General features: G+C 42.5%; 1 long non-coding RNA gene across 1 annotated transcript in view; it reads left to right on the top strand.

The window, feature by feature from the left end:
• The window catches only part of LOC139533097 (uncharacterized), a 48,279-nt gene extending 34,502 nt beyond the window's left edge, over positions 1-13,777 (top strand). The window contains exon 2 of the long non-coding RNA XR_011666695.1: positions 13,699-13,777. This is a non-coding gene — a long non-coding RNA (uncharacterized lncRNA). The remainder of the gene's footprint in view (positions 1-13,698) is intronic.
• The last annotated feature ends 547 nt before the right edge of the window (positions 13,778-14,324 follow it).

The raw sequence follows: 14,324 nt of genomic DNA, 5'->3' as shown, positions 1-14,324 counted from the left end.
TTACAGGACAAATAAGAGTTAATTGGCTTGCTCAAGGGCACAATGACAGATTTTTCACCTAGTCGGCTCGGGATTCAAACTAGCGACCTTTCAGTTACTGGCCCAACACTCTTAACCGCTAGGCTACCTGCCGCCAGATCAATTAACTTCAATACAGTTATTCAAATACATTCATCATCAATGACTAAAATAATAAATCTAGTATTAAAAGACATTTTAATAAACACAAGTAGATTCATAGACTGTTTATCATTAAACAAAAGTTGTTTAGTAATATAAAATAATCCACCCAAACTAATGCTGAAAAGTGATCACCACAACATCTTTATCTGATATACACTGAGTGCACAAAACATTAGGAACGCCTTCCTAATATTGAGTTATACCTCCTTTTGTCCTCAGAACAGCCTCAATTAGTCGGGGTATGGACTCTCCAAGGTGTTGAGAACGTTCCACATGGATGCTGGCCCATGTTGACTCCAATGCTTCCCACAATTGTGTCAAGTTGGCTGGGAGTGGATCTCTACTCCGAATAGCTTGATCCATCTCCTCCCACAGATGCACAATTGGATTGAGATCTGGTGACTCGGCAGGCCACTGCATTAAGCTGAATTCCCTGTCATGTTCTTGGAATCAGTTCTGGACAAGCCTTGTGGCGTAATCCTGCTGAAAAAAATCTATTTGCAGATGGATACACTGCCACCATGATGGGATGCACCAGATTGGCAATGATCTTTACACAAACGTTGCTCCACTTTTATCAAGGGGCCCAATATGTGGCATGAAAACACACCATCATACCACCACCACCAGCCTGCAATGTTGTACTCGTGGTGTCCTCCCATCAGCGTGAAACAGCAGGAACAGGGATTCATCAGACCAGGCAATGTTTTTAAAATTCTCCAGTGTTTTCATTCCTTAGCCCACTGCAACTGCAGTATCTTGTTTTCTACTGAAAGCTAATGGGGATCCAAAATAAATACAACAACTACATCATTATTGTTGGCTTCCAAGATGGCATAGCAGTTCAGACGTAATTTTGTCCTCGTATTGTCGTGTCCTGTATATATATTTACACCTTTCTTCGCATATCTTTTATAAATTTTATTATCCAAGAACTCAACTACAAAAAGCTTTCCTGCAACCCGCCTCACCAATTACAGAAAAAAAAGTATTATTTACCTCAAATCTGAAAATTCACAATTGAAGCTAGCCAGAAGCTAACCAGAAGCTAGCCAGAAGCTAGCCAGAAGCTAGCCAGAAGCTAACCAGAAGCTAGCCAGAAGCTAGCCAGAAGCTAACCAGAAGCTAACCAGAAGCTAACCTGAAACTACCCAGAAGTTAGCCGGTTTACTGGCTAACGTTAGTATTTCAGCTACCCACGTTTTGTGGTCATCAGCTATTCCTTTAGCTCGATAATCTATTGGCACTTTTGTACAACGCGACTCAGACCAGAACATACCGGACCTATTTTTCTCAATATCCCCGGATTTCAACCGCAAGCTCTGGACATTTACACCTTGATTTCGCAGCTAGCTAGCTGCAAACCGTGTGACTATTGGCTTACGTCGATCCCGGAGCAAACTTAAATTATTCCGGAGCTAGCCAGCTGAAGAGTTCCATCAGCCATTCCTGGGCTACAATCACCTATCCGGACCCGTTTTTTTTTACTACAAATGCGGAGCCCCACCGGGCCTTCACGACTGACTACCGACGTTATCTGCCCGAGGGAGTTATCCAACTGGCACTTCTGTCGCGACGTTACCTGAACGCTCATCTGGGGCCCGCTAATCTTTAGCTGTCTTATCGGCTGCTATCTGAATAAGTATATCGGACAATTTTTCTTGGGTCACTATATCTATTTTGCCAATTGGATTGATCCCCTCTACCACACGGAACCCCACTAATCTACCTATGCTATCTTGCTACCGATAGCCAGCTACCCGGCCAGCTGTCTGGATGGCCGTGACCCCAACCAACCTCTACTCACTGGACCCTTATGATCAATCGATTAAGCATGCCTCTCCTTAATGTAAATATGCCTTGTCCATTGCTGTTCTGGTTAGTGTTTATTGGCTTATTTCACTGTAGAGCCTCTAGCCCTGCTCACTATACCATATCCAACCTTTCAGTTCCACCACCCACATATGCGATGACATCACCTGGTTTCAATGATGTTTCTAGAGACAATATCTCTCTCATCATCACTCAATGCCTAGGTTTACCTCCACTGTATTCACATCCTACCATACCTTTGTCTGTACATTATTCCTTGAAGCTATTTTATCGCCCCCAGAAACTTCCTTTTACTCTCTGTTCTAGACGTTCTAGACGACCAATTCTCATAGCTTTTAGCCATACCCTTATCCTACTTCTCCTCTGTTCCTCTGGTGATGTAGAGGTGAATCCAGGCCCTGCAGTACCTAGCTCCACTCCTATTCCCCAGGCGCTCTCTTTTGATGACTTCTGTAACCGTAATAGCCTTGGTTTCATGCATGTTAACATTAGAAGCCTCCTCCCTAAGTTTGTTTTGTTCACTGCTTTAGCACACTCTGCCAACCCAGATGTTTTAGCCGTGTCTGAATCCTGGCTTAGGAAGACCACCAAAAATTCAGACATTTTCATCCCTAACTACAAGATTTTCAGACAAGATAGAACGGCCAAAGGGGGCGGTGTTGCAATCTACTGCAAAGATTGCCTGCAGAGTTCTGTCCTACTGTCCAGGTCTGTTCCCAAACAATTTGAACTTCTACTTTTAAAAATCCACCTCTCTAAAAACAAGTCTCTCACCGTTGCCGCCTGCTATAGACCACCCTCTGCCCCCAGCTGTGCTCTGGACACCATATGTGAACTGATTGCCCCCCATATATCTTCAGAGCTCGTGCTGCTAGGCGACCTAAATTGGAACATGCTTAACACCCCAGCCATCCTACAATCTAAGCTTGATGCCCTCAATCTCACACAAATTATCAATGAACCTACCAGGTACCACCCCAATTCCGTAAACACGGGTACCCTCATAGATATCATCCAAACCAACTTGCCCTCCAAATACACCTCTGCTGTTTTCAACCAAGATCTCAGCGATCACTGCCTCATTGCCTGCATCCGTAATGGGTCAGCGGTCAAACGACCTCCACTCATCACTGTCAAACGTTCCCTGAAACACTTCAGCGAGCAGGCCTTTCTAATCGACCTGGCCGAGGTATCCTGGAAGGATATTGATCTCATCCCGTCAGTAGAGGATGCCTGGATATTTTTTTTAAATGCCTTCCTCACCATCTTGAATAAGCATGCCCCATTCAAGAAATTTAGAACCAGGAACAGATATTCTCTCCTGACCTGACTGCCCCTGACTTGGTTCTCTCCTGACCTGACTGCCCTTAACCAACAGAAAAACATCCTATGGCGTTCTGCATTAGCATCGAACAGCCCCCGTGATATGCAACTTTTCAGGGAAGCTAGAAACCAATATACACAGGCAGTTAGAAAAGCCAAGGCTAGCTTTTTCAAGCAGAAATTTGCTTCCTGCAACACAAACTCAAAAAAGTTCTGGGACACTGTAAAGTCCATGGAGAATAAGAACACCTCCTCCCAGCTTCCAACTGCACTGAAGATAGGAAACACTGTCACCACCGACAAATCCACTATAATTGAGAATTTCAATAAGCATTTTTCTACGGCTGGCCATGCTTTCCACCAGGCTACCCCTACCCCGGTCAACAGCACTGCCCTCCCCTCTGCTACTCGCACACGCCTTCCCCATTTCTCTTTCTCCCAAATACAGTCAGCTGATGTTCTGAAAGAGCTGCAAAATCTGGACCCTTACAAATCAGCCGGGCTAGATAATCTGGACCCTTTCTTTCTAAAACTATCTGCTGAAATTGTTGCCACCCCTATTACTAGCCTTTTCAACCTCTCTTTCGTGTCGTCTGAGATTCCCAAAGATTGGAAAGCAGCTGCGGTTATCCCCCTCTTCAAAGGGGGGGACACTCTTGACCCAAACAGCTACAGACCTATATCTATCCTACCCTGCCTTTCTAAGGTCTTCGAAAGCCAAGTCAACAAACAGATTACCAACCATTTCGAAACCCACCATACCTTCTCTGCTATGCAATCTGGTTTCAGAGCTGGTCATGGGTGCACCTCAGCCACGCTCAAGGTCATAAACGATATCTTAACCGCCATCGATAGGAAACAATACTGTGCAGCCGTATTCATTGACCTGGCCAAGGCTTTTGACTCTGTCAATCACCACATCCTCATCGGCAGACTCGACAAACTTGGTTTCTCTAATGATTGCCTCGCCTGGTTCACCAACTACTTCTCTGATCGAGTTCAGTGTGTCAAATCGGAGGGTCTGTTGTCCGGACCTCTGGCAGTCTCTATGGGGGTGCCACAGGGTTCAATTCTTGGACCGACTCTTTTCTCTGTATACATCAATGATGTCGCTCTTGCTGCTGGTGAGTCTCTGATCCACCTCTACGCAGACGACACTATTCTGTATACTTCTGGCCCTTCTTTTGACACTGTGTTAACAACCCTCCTGGCGAGCTTCAATGCCATACAACTCTCATTCTGTGGCCTCCAATTGCTCTTAAATACAAGTAAAACTAAATGCATGCTCTTCAACCGATCGCTGCCTGCACCTGCCCGCCTGTCCAACATCACTACTCTGGACGGCTCTGACTTAGAATATGTGGACAACTACAAATACCTAGGTGTCTGGTTAGACTGTAAACTCTCCTTCCAGACTCACATCAAACATCTCCAATCCAAAGTTAAATCTAGAATTGGCTTCCTATTCCGCAACAAAGCATCCTTCACTCATGCTGCCAAACATACCCTTGTAAAACTGACCATCCTACCAATCCTCGACTTCGGTGATGTCATTTACAAAATAGCCTCCAAAACCCTACTCAATAAATTGGATGCAGTCTATCACAGTGCCATCCGTTTTGTCACCAAAGCCCCATATACTACCCACCACTGCGACCTGTACACTCTCGTTGGCTGGCCCTCGCTTCATATTCGTCGCCAAACCCACTGGCTCCAGGTCATCTACAAAACCCTGCTAGGTAAAGTCCACCCTTATCTCAGCTCGCTGGTCACCATAGCAGCACCTACCTGTAGAACGCGTTCCAGCAGGTATATCTCTCTGGTCACCCCCAAAACCAATTCTCTCCTTCCAGTTCTCTGCTGCCAATGACTGGAACGAACTACAAAAATCTCTGAAACTGGAAACACTTATCTCCCTCACTAGCTTTAAGCACCAGCTGTCAGAGCAGCTCATAGATTACTGCACCTGTACATAGCCCATCTATAATTCAGCCCAAACAACTACCTCTTTACCTACTGTATTTATTTATTTATTTTGCTCCTTTGCACCCCATTATTTCTATCTCTACTTTGCACTTTCTTCCACTGCAAACCAACCATTCCAGTGTTTTTTACTTGCTATATTGTATTTACTTCGCCACCATGGCCTTTTTTATATTTTTATTTATTTATATATATATTTTGTTTGCCTTCACCTCCCTTATCTCACCTCACTTGCTCACATTGTATATAGACTTATTTTTCACTGTATTATTGACTGTATGTTTGTTTTACTCCATGTGTAACTATGTGTTGTTGTATGTGTCGAACTGCTTTGCTTTATCTTGGCCAGGTCGCAATTGTAAATGAGAACGTGTTCTCAATTTGCCTACCTGGTTAAATAAAGGTTAAATAAAAAAAATGTAAAAAAAAATTAAGGGTTATAGTTTTCACCTGGGTTCAGCTGGTCAGTCTATGTCATGAAAAGAGCTGGTGTCCTTAATGTTTTGCAAAATCAGTGTATGTTGTGTCTACCAGCTCATTCCCACAGAAAACTACAGAGGGAAGCAGTACCACCCAGTCACCCATCAGAATCTATTGTGAGGCGCCTCACAGAGGATATTCAACCGTAAGGTAATCTCAATATCTTTACAGTAGAAGCTAAAAAAAACACACCAGAGAGAATAAAGTAGACGGCACACGTCAAACGTTTGATTTATGACCCTATGTCCGGATGACGTGTGCATGCCCATATTTGGGCATCCGGTCAGGGCATCCTGGCGGGAAGTGATCACGTGGTTATGCCCATATATGGGCATCTTGTTCCTGTTCTCACGCCTTAGAGTGAGTGCGACAATATGTATATAATGCCTTTGAAGTTGTCATGATGATTGATGTCTAGGGACCTCTTTGAACTGGGGAGATGAACATTTCGAAGAGTATGGCCCCCTGTTTTATTGACCTTATGGTTGTTGTCTATGAAACACGAATGTCCTGGGGTATTTCGGTTGGCAGACACCTTATAAATAAATCCCAGAACAAGACATGCCCCAGAACACTAAACAAGATTTTTTTAAATAAACCCTGAACATTAAACAGAAAATTATGTCTCCTAGGCCAATTCTCGGGATACTATGCGTCTCGCGTCAGGAAGCCAGTGACAAAAGCCTCGAGGAAGTTCTGTGTGAAGCCCCAGAATGTTTTAACCTCTTGAGCCTATGGGGGGTGCTATTTCGATCTTGGAATAATTGGTCTCCAAATTAAACTGCCTAGTACTCAATTCTTGCTCGTACAATATGCATATTATTATTATTATTGGATAGAAAACACTCTCTAGTTTCTATAACCGTTGGAATTATGTCTCTGAGTGGAACAGAACTCATTCTACAGCACTTTTCCTGACAGGGAGTGAGATTTCAGAAAACTTGGCCTCTGGTCCCAGGTCAGTTTTAAGGTCCCTGTGAATGCTATGGGGATACAAACACTGCCTACGCCTTCCTCTAGATGTCAGTAAGTGGTGACAATTTGAATGGAGTCGATTGCGCAATCTGGGACTGTATAAAAGACCAGAAGGCGGAAGTAGCTTTCTTTTGTTCCCTGCGCTTGACGCACGATGGACGTCGGACTGGCCTCCTTCCAAGCTTTGGTTTAGCCACTTCTATATCCCCGGTCATATTTTTATTCGTTATAGGTGTTAAAGACATCATAAGGTAGTTAATATAAACCGTTTTATAGCAATTTATATCCGTTTAGTGCGATTTTCTGGCATTTCTTTGTGACGCACTTCCAAGAGCTGGGCACTTTTCCAGTACATGCCGAACGTTAGTGGCCATTTCGACAGGACAAGAGGACATCTTTCGACCAAAAGACGATTAGACCGGAGAAAGGATACATTGCCCAAGATTCTGATGGAAGATCAGCTCATAGTAAGAACTATTTATGATGATAAATCGTTGTTGTGTTGAAAAATGTTAAACGCATATATTGCCATTTTTTTTTGTGTAGCTTCGCTTTGGCGCACCCTGTATTGCACAGTAAGGATAATTTTAGAAATGTAATTCAGCGATTGCATTAAGAACTAATTTGTCTTTCAATTGCTGTCCAACTTTTATTTTTTTAGTCAAGTTTATGAATAGCTTTCGATAAAAATAGGTGTCTTTCCAAGATGGCGCCGGGCAGATTGCTTGAGTAGTTGGACACTATTTCCATTGTGTAAGCACGATTTGTGCCGCTAAATATGCACATTTTTGATCAAACTCTATATGGATTGTGTAATATGATGTTATAGGACTGTCATCTGATGAGGTTTTGTCTTGGTTAGTGGCTATCAATATCTTTATTTGGCCGAATTGGTGATAGCTACTGGTGGAGAGAAAAAATGGTGGACAAAGAAAAATGGTGTCTTTTGCTAACGTGGTTAGCTAATAGATTTACATATTGTGTCTTCCCTGTAAAACATTTTACAAATCAGAAATGATTGCTGGATTCACAAGAAGTGGATCTTTCATCTGGTGTCTTGGACTTGTGATTGAATGATATTTAGATGCTAGTATTTACTTGTGACGCTATGCTAGCTATGCTATTCAGCTTTTTTACTGGTGGGGGGGTCGGGGGTGCTCCCGGATCCGGGTTTCTGAGGCGGTAGAAGTTAAAGGAGTTTTGGGTACGAGTGAGGGACATATGTCTTACATATTCCAACCGGAGGATTCTACGGTTAAGATATTCACAGACAGTGGCCCCAAACCCCTTTATCAGGTAAAACCTGGGAATTTTTCTCCTGCTCTGCGGATGAGAGAATGGCTTAAGATTAGGCTAGCGCTCTGTAAAATTGAACAGGCCCTGAGTGGTACAACTGTGCCCGGATATGCACTGGAAGAACAGGTCTGCGGACGCAGTGATCTGAAGGCCCTAAGAATCACTTCAATGGCCTATAGCACTGACTCCAAAGTGACACTTTTAGCATGTGAACAATTTGATAGTGCAAATGCGACAAAGTCTGTCAGTTCTCATGTATCTTCCAAAGCATGCATGAATGTCAACTTTTTTATGCCAGTGTTTAGCTTTAAATGGATTGATTATCCCATATTCATAACCCTTATAAATAAGCTGGACAGTCTTTCCCAAAATCGTGAACAATTACGGCGCTGGCCGCGTCTACCCTTGAGACATACCCAGGATCTACATACCCGACGGATTATCTACCCATGGAGTGAAAACTTACGGAGCTTTGATGGTGCGTGCAAGAGAGCCAGGCATGGCGATGGTGAATTGGATACGGATAATGGTCAGGGCTAACCAGGACCTTTATCTGTAAGAAAGGCATAGTAAAAAGGTGTAATTAATTATGACATGCTTTAAACTGTATGTACTTTACCCAATGGCGAAGCAGATCTTGAACAATTTATCGCCCTGCTAGAACGACTTGTTCAGTCAAATTTATCCGTCATAGCCGATAGGACCCTCGAGCTTGTAGTGCAAATAATACGTCAACCCCAGGGTGGTGGGAGTCAGAGACGGAAGCTAGATAGCCTAATGCAATCAGAAATCATAAGCAATAAAAGGGCCTACCTCATAAACGTTCACAATCCTGGTAATAAGCTATGCTTTGCAATAGATCTGTCCCATTTACTCAACCCTGGATGTACTGATCTAGCGGCGTTACAAAAGGCTAAAGAGCTCCAAACTGCTGTGGGTCTAGGTATACATGATGCTGTGGCTTTCTCTAACATACTCAAATTTGAAAACTTTCTGAATATCAAGATTGTGGTTTTGTACCACAGTAGAGCTAATGCAGCTCTCTTGAAATTCCAAAACAACCCCCAACCTCAGACTCTGTACTTTTATGTGCAAAACGAACATTACTATGCCGTTACTAACATCACAGCGTTTTTAGGCGCACCATATGTGTGTCCATCATGCCATACAGGCTACACCCGAATGGGGGGGCACTCGTGCCGTTATAACTGTTCAGTATGTCTGGATAAAAATTGTCCTATGCAACCCTTAAACTTGACACCCTGTGAGGATTGCCATCGCACATGTCGTTCGGCCTACTGTTACGAAAAACACAAAATTGAAACATGGCACCCCAAGGCCTGTAAATCTGTAAGCAGTTCTGACATTAACAAGAAATGTCCAAAATGCCATTGCAATTACAACCTTAAAATAGATAGCCCTAAACCGCATGTGTGTGGAATCATACATTGCCCAATCTGTAAAGGGCCTTTGAAAAGCAGAGACACTGAAGTGGTTCAAGAAGTGCCACACGAGTGTTATATTCAGCCCGTGGCTGAAGATTAACATTCAGAGAAATACGTGTTCTATGATTTTGAGACAAATCAGCAATCAGGGGTTCATTTGCCTATTTTTGTATCTACCATGACTTTCAAGGGTGAAAAGTGGTCGGCCGAGGGACCCAATTGTGCACTGCTATTTCTAAAACACTTTAGAAAACCCCAGTACAGAAACTTTACGTTTATAGAGCACAATGCTCGAGCCTATGACTCCTACCTTCTTCTGAACCCCTTGATACAGCAAGGCGTTGCACCCAGAGTCATAGCTCAAGGTAGTAAAATCTTGTGTTTTGTAGACCCCGCCTTCAACCAGAGATACATTGACAGTTTAAGCTTCTTACCCATGAGATTGGCTCAAATGCCAGAGGCCTTGGGTTTTGAAAACTCTGTGAAAGGCTGGTTCCCCCACTTCTTCACATCTGAGGAGAATCTACATTATATTGGATCTTATCCCTGCCCCGAAATGTACGGGTGTGATCAAATGTCTCCCAAAGAGCGTGAGAGATTCATGACGTGGTACGAGACAGTAAGACATGGCCCCTTTGATTTCCATAAAGAGCTGGAATCATACTGTGACAATGATGTGGTTATACTTCGTGAAGGATTTCTCAGATCCAGAGAAGAGGTAATCAAATATGCAGGCATTGACCCCTGGAGTTGTACAACTATTGCATCGGCGTGCATGAAAACCTATCGTATGAGTACAACGGTTGTTTCTTCCACGGTTGTAAATCTTCCTTTGTGCCCCAGGCCATGTGTGTCCTAACCCAAAAGACTTTTGGGGAAATGTACCAAGAGTTTCAAGACAAATTGGATTCTTTACAGGTTACTTACGGGTTAAAAGTTGTGGTTTTGTGGGAGCACAAATGGACAGCCCTCAAAAAGTCTGATCCTCATGTTCAAGCCTTCCTTTCCAGCTATGACTCACCTTGTATGGAGGCCGTACCAATGCTTTGACATTGCGGTATGGAGCGCAACCCGACGAGACAATAGGATATGTAGATTTTACATCCCTTTATCATTATGTAATGAGTTCCTCATGCTATCCTATGGGGCATCCGGAAATTATTCACCGCGACTTTGACTGACCCCAAAACTATTTTGGTCTGATCAAAGCAACTGTCTACCCTCCTAGGGGTTTGTTTATACCAGTGTTGCCTTACAAGGGACCTCAAGGAAAATTTTTCTTTCCCCTTTGTCGCACCTGCAGTGAAAACAAAAACCAGGAAAGCCCTTGTGATCACTCAGATCAAGAAAGAGCCCTGACAGGTGTATGGGTCACAGTTGAATTCTCTAAGGCTCTAGAGATGGGGTATCGTGTGGCCAACATCTTTGAAGTGTAGAACTTTTCCAGGAAATCAGACACTCTTTTTAAAGAGTACATCAAGACCTTCTTGAGATGCAAGCAAATGGCTTCAGGCTATCCTGCATCGGTCACAGATCAAGAGAGCAAAGACAAGTACATTCAAGACTATCACGACAGAGAAGGCATACTTCTTGACCCTGACAGAATAGAGGTCAACAAAACCAAAAGAAATGTGTCGAAATTGTACTTGAACTCAGTTTGGGGGAAATTATCGCAGAGATGCAATATGCTAACAACGTCGATCATTAAAGACCCCAAAGAAGTTTTGAAATTAGTTTTTCCGGACCAATACGAAATTTCACATTTTTCATTCTTGAGTCAAGACATTGCCCTGGTGCAATGGAGGCGCAACCAGAAGTGGGTTCTACCCCCGGGTAATGTAAATGTGTTTCTTGCAGCATTTACCACGGCCTATGGCCGACTTGAACTGTACCCCCTCATGGAACAGCTTCAGAGGCGGGTTCTTTACCACGACTCAGACTCTGTGGTCTATGTAAGCAAACAGGGTGATTGGAACCCCCCACTTAGCAACTATCTGGGTGGTTTAACCCCCATCAAAAAAGCTGACTAGCATAGCCTAGCCTAAAGCCACAGGGATATCATATAATAAAATGTTCATGAAATCACAAGTCCAAGACACCAAATGAAAGATACACATCTTGTGAATCCAACCGTCATTTCTGATTTTTAAAATGTTTTACAGGGAAGACACAATATGTATTTCTATTAGCTAACCACCATAGCAAAAGAACCAACTTTTTTTTCCACAATTTTTTTCCTGCATAGGTAGTTATCACAAATTCGACCAAATAAAGATATAAATGGTCACTAACCAAGAAACAACTTCATCAGATGACAGTCTGATAACATATGTATTGTATAGCATATGTTTTGTTGGAAAAATTTGCATATTTCAGGTATAAATCATAGTTTTACATTGCAGCCACCATCACAACTCTCACCAAAGCAACTAGAATAACTACAGAGACCAACGTGAATTACCTAAATACTCATCATAAAACATTTATGAAAAATACACACCATACAGCAAATGAAAGACAAAGATCTTGTGAATCCAGCCAATATTTCAGATTCTTTAAGTGTTTTACAGCGAAAACACAATTTAGCATTATATTAGCTTACTACAATTGCCAACCACACAGCAGCATTGATTCATGCACGTTAGCGATAGCGAATAAACCAGCAAAAGATATTACATTTTTCACTAACCTTCTCAAAACTTCATCAGATGACAGTCCTATAACATCATATTACACAATACATATATTGTTTGTTCGAAAATGTGCATATTTAGCGGCACAAATCGTGGTTATACAATGAGAATAGTAGCCAAGCTGCAAAGAAAATGTCGGGAGAAATCTTGGGAGAGGCACCTAATCTAATCAGTAACTAATCATAAACTTGACTAAAAAAATACAGGTTGGACAGCATATGAAAGATACATTAGTTCTTAATGCAACCGCTGTGTTAGATTTTTAAAATTAACGTTACTACGACATACAGCGTGCGTTAAAGCGAGACCGCACCGAAATTAATGGCGGAATAGTAGTTTTACATTTTTCAACAGAACAACGAATTAACATCATAAATAGTTCTTACTTTTTGATGAGCTTCCATCAGAATCTTGGGCAAGTTGTCCTTTGTCCAGAAGAATCGTTGCTCGGTTGTAGATTGTCGCCTTCAACTTTGGAATTAGCAGTAAACATTAGCCATGTGGCAAAGACGTGTCCAACTCACTATAACGCAGCACTAAGAAAATTCCGAAAATCGCAATATACTGATATAAAATGATATAACTCGGTTTAAAATAACTACATTATGACGTTTTTAACACCTATATCGAATAAAATCAGAGCCGGATATATCTAAGGCCTATAACGAGAGCTTTCCAGAATGCCATCCTGAGGTCTATCTCGCGTCATGGCGAACGTTGAAAAGAGTGCACCCCACGTACCAAGACCCTTTATATGGCCTCAGATCTGCCTAGCAACTCCATTCCAATTCTCACTGCTTGCTGACATCTAGGGGAAGGAGTATGCAGTGCATGTCGACCAATAGAATACATGCAAATTAATAAACTGACCCTAGAACAGAGTGCCCAATTTCAGATTTCTCACTTCCTGACAGGAAGTTGGCTCCAACTTGAGTTCTGTTTTACTCACAGATATAATTCAAACGGTTTTAGAAACTAGAGAGTGTTTTCTATCCAATAGTAATAATAATATGCATATTGTATGAGCAAGAATTGAGTATGAGGCAGTTTAATTTGGGAACAAATTTTTACAAAGTGAAAACAGCGCCCCCATATTGACAAGAAGTTAACGAGTGAACTCGAAGAGGGTGACCATATCACAGAATGGTCCTCATGTGGACCCAAAAGCTAAGCTTTTAGGACTAAAGACAATCACGTGGTGTTGAAAGCCAAAGGCGTGACTCAAAACTATGAAAATGCCCCGCGTGTAAACTTGGAATCAATCACACGCTTGGTCGAGGGGTTCATAAACGACAGGAATAGCGACTTGGAGATTTTGAGCTCCTACAAAAAAATTGTTAGGGATAAAAAGGGCTTCCATCTAAGGAACACCCCACTTACTAAAAGATTCAGGGTAGTCTATGACAAGAAACTGCTATTGCCTGACGGGACCACATTGCCCTTTGGCTACTGACTTATGCTACAAGCCCCCCCAGTGTGTCTTAAAGCTTAACTTCTTGCAACTATAGGGGGTGCTGTTCCGCATTAGCATATTTGGGTCTCCAAATTAAACTGCCTCGTGCTAAATTCTTGATCGTACAATATGCATATTATTGTTATTATTGGATAGAAAACACCTTCTAGTTTCTATAGAAGTTGGAATTTTGTCTCTGAGTGGTACAGAACAATATCTACAGCACTTTTCATGACAGGGGTCAGATTTCAGAAATTTTTACCCCTGATCTGGAGTCTGTTTTTAAGGCGACAGTGAATGCTATGAAGAAACCGACACTGCCTACGTCTTCCTCTGGGTGTCTGTACGTCATCACGTTTTGAATGGAGTCTATTGCACAATCCCAGCCATTATAAAACCACAAAATGTATAGGGACCGCCCTTTCTCGTCGCGCGCCTGAAGCGTGAAGGACATCGGACTTGCCTCATTCCAAATCCTTGTCTAACCAGCAATATTTCTCCGGTCATGTTTTCAGTCGTTATAGTTGTTAAAAACATCATAATGTAGTTAATTTGAACCGTTTTATAGCAATTTATATCCGTTTAGTGCGATTTTGAGGAATTTCTTTGTTGTGCACTCTGAAACTTTGGACACGTTTTGGGGTCCCGTTCGATCGTTAG

This window comes from Salvelinus alpinus, chromosome 10 (genome assembly GCF_045679555.1).
Source record: "Salvelinus alpinus chromosome 10, SLU_Salpinus.1, whole genome shotgun sequence".
Lineage (NCBI taxonomy): Eukaryota > Metazoa > Chordata > Actinopteri > Salmoniformes > Salmonidae > Salvelinus > Salvelinus alpinus.
This window is presented reverse-complemented; position numbering and strand designations above follow the sequence as displayed.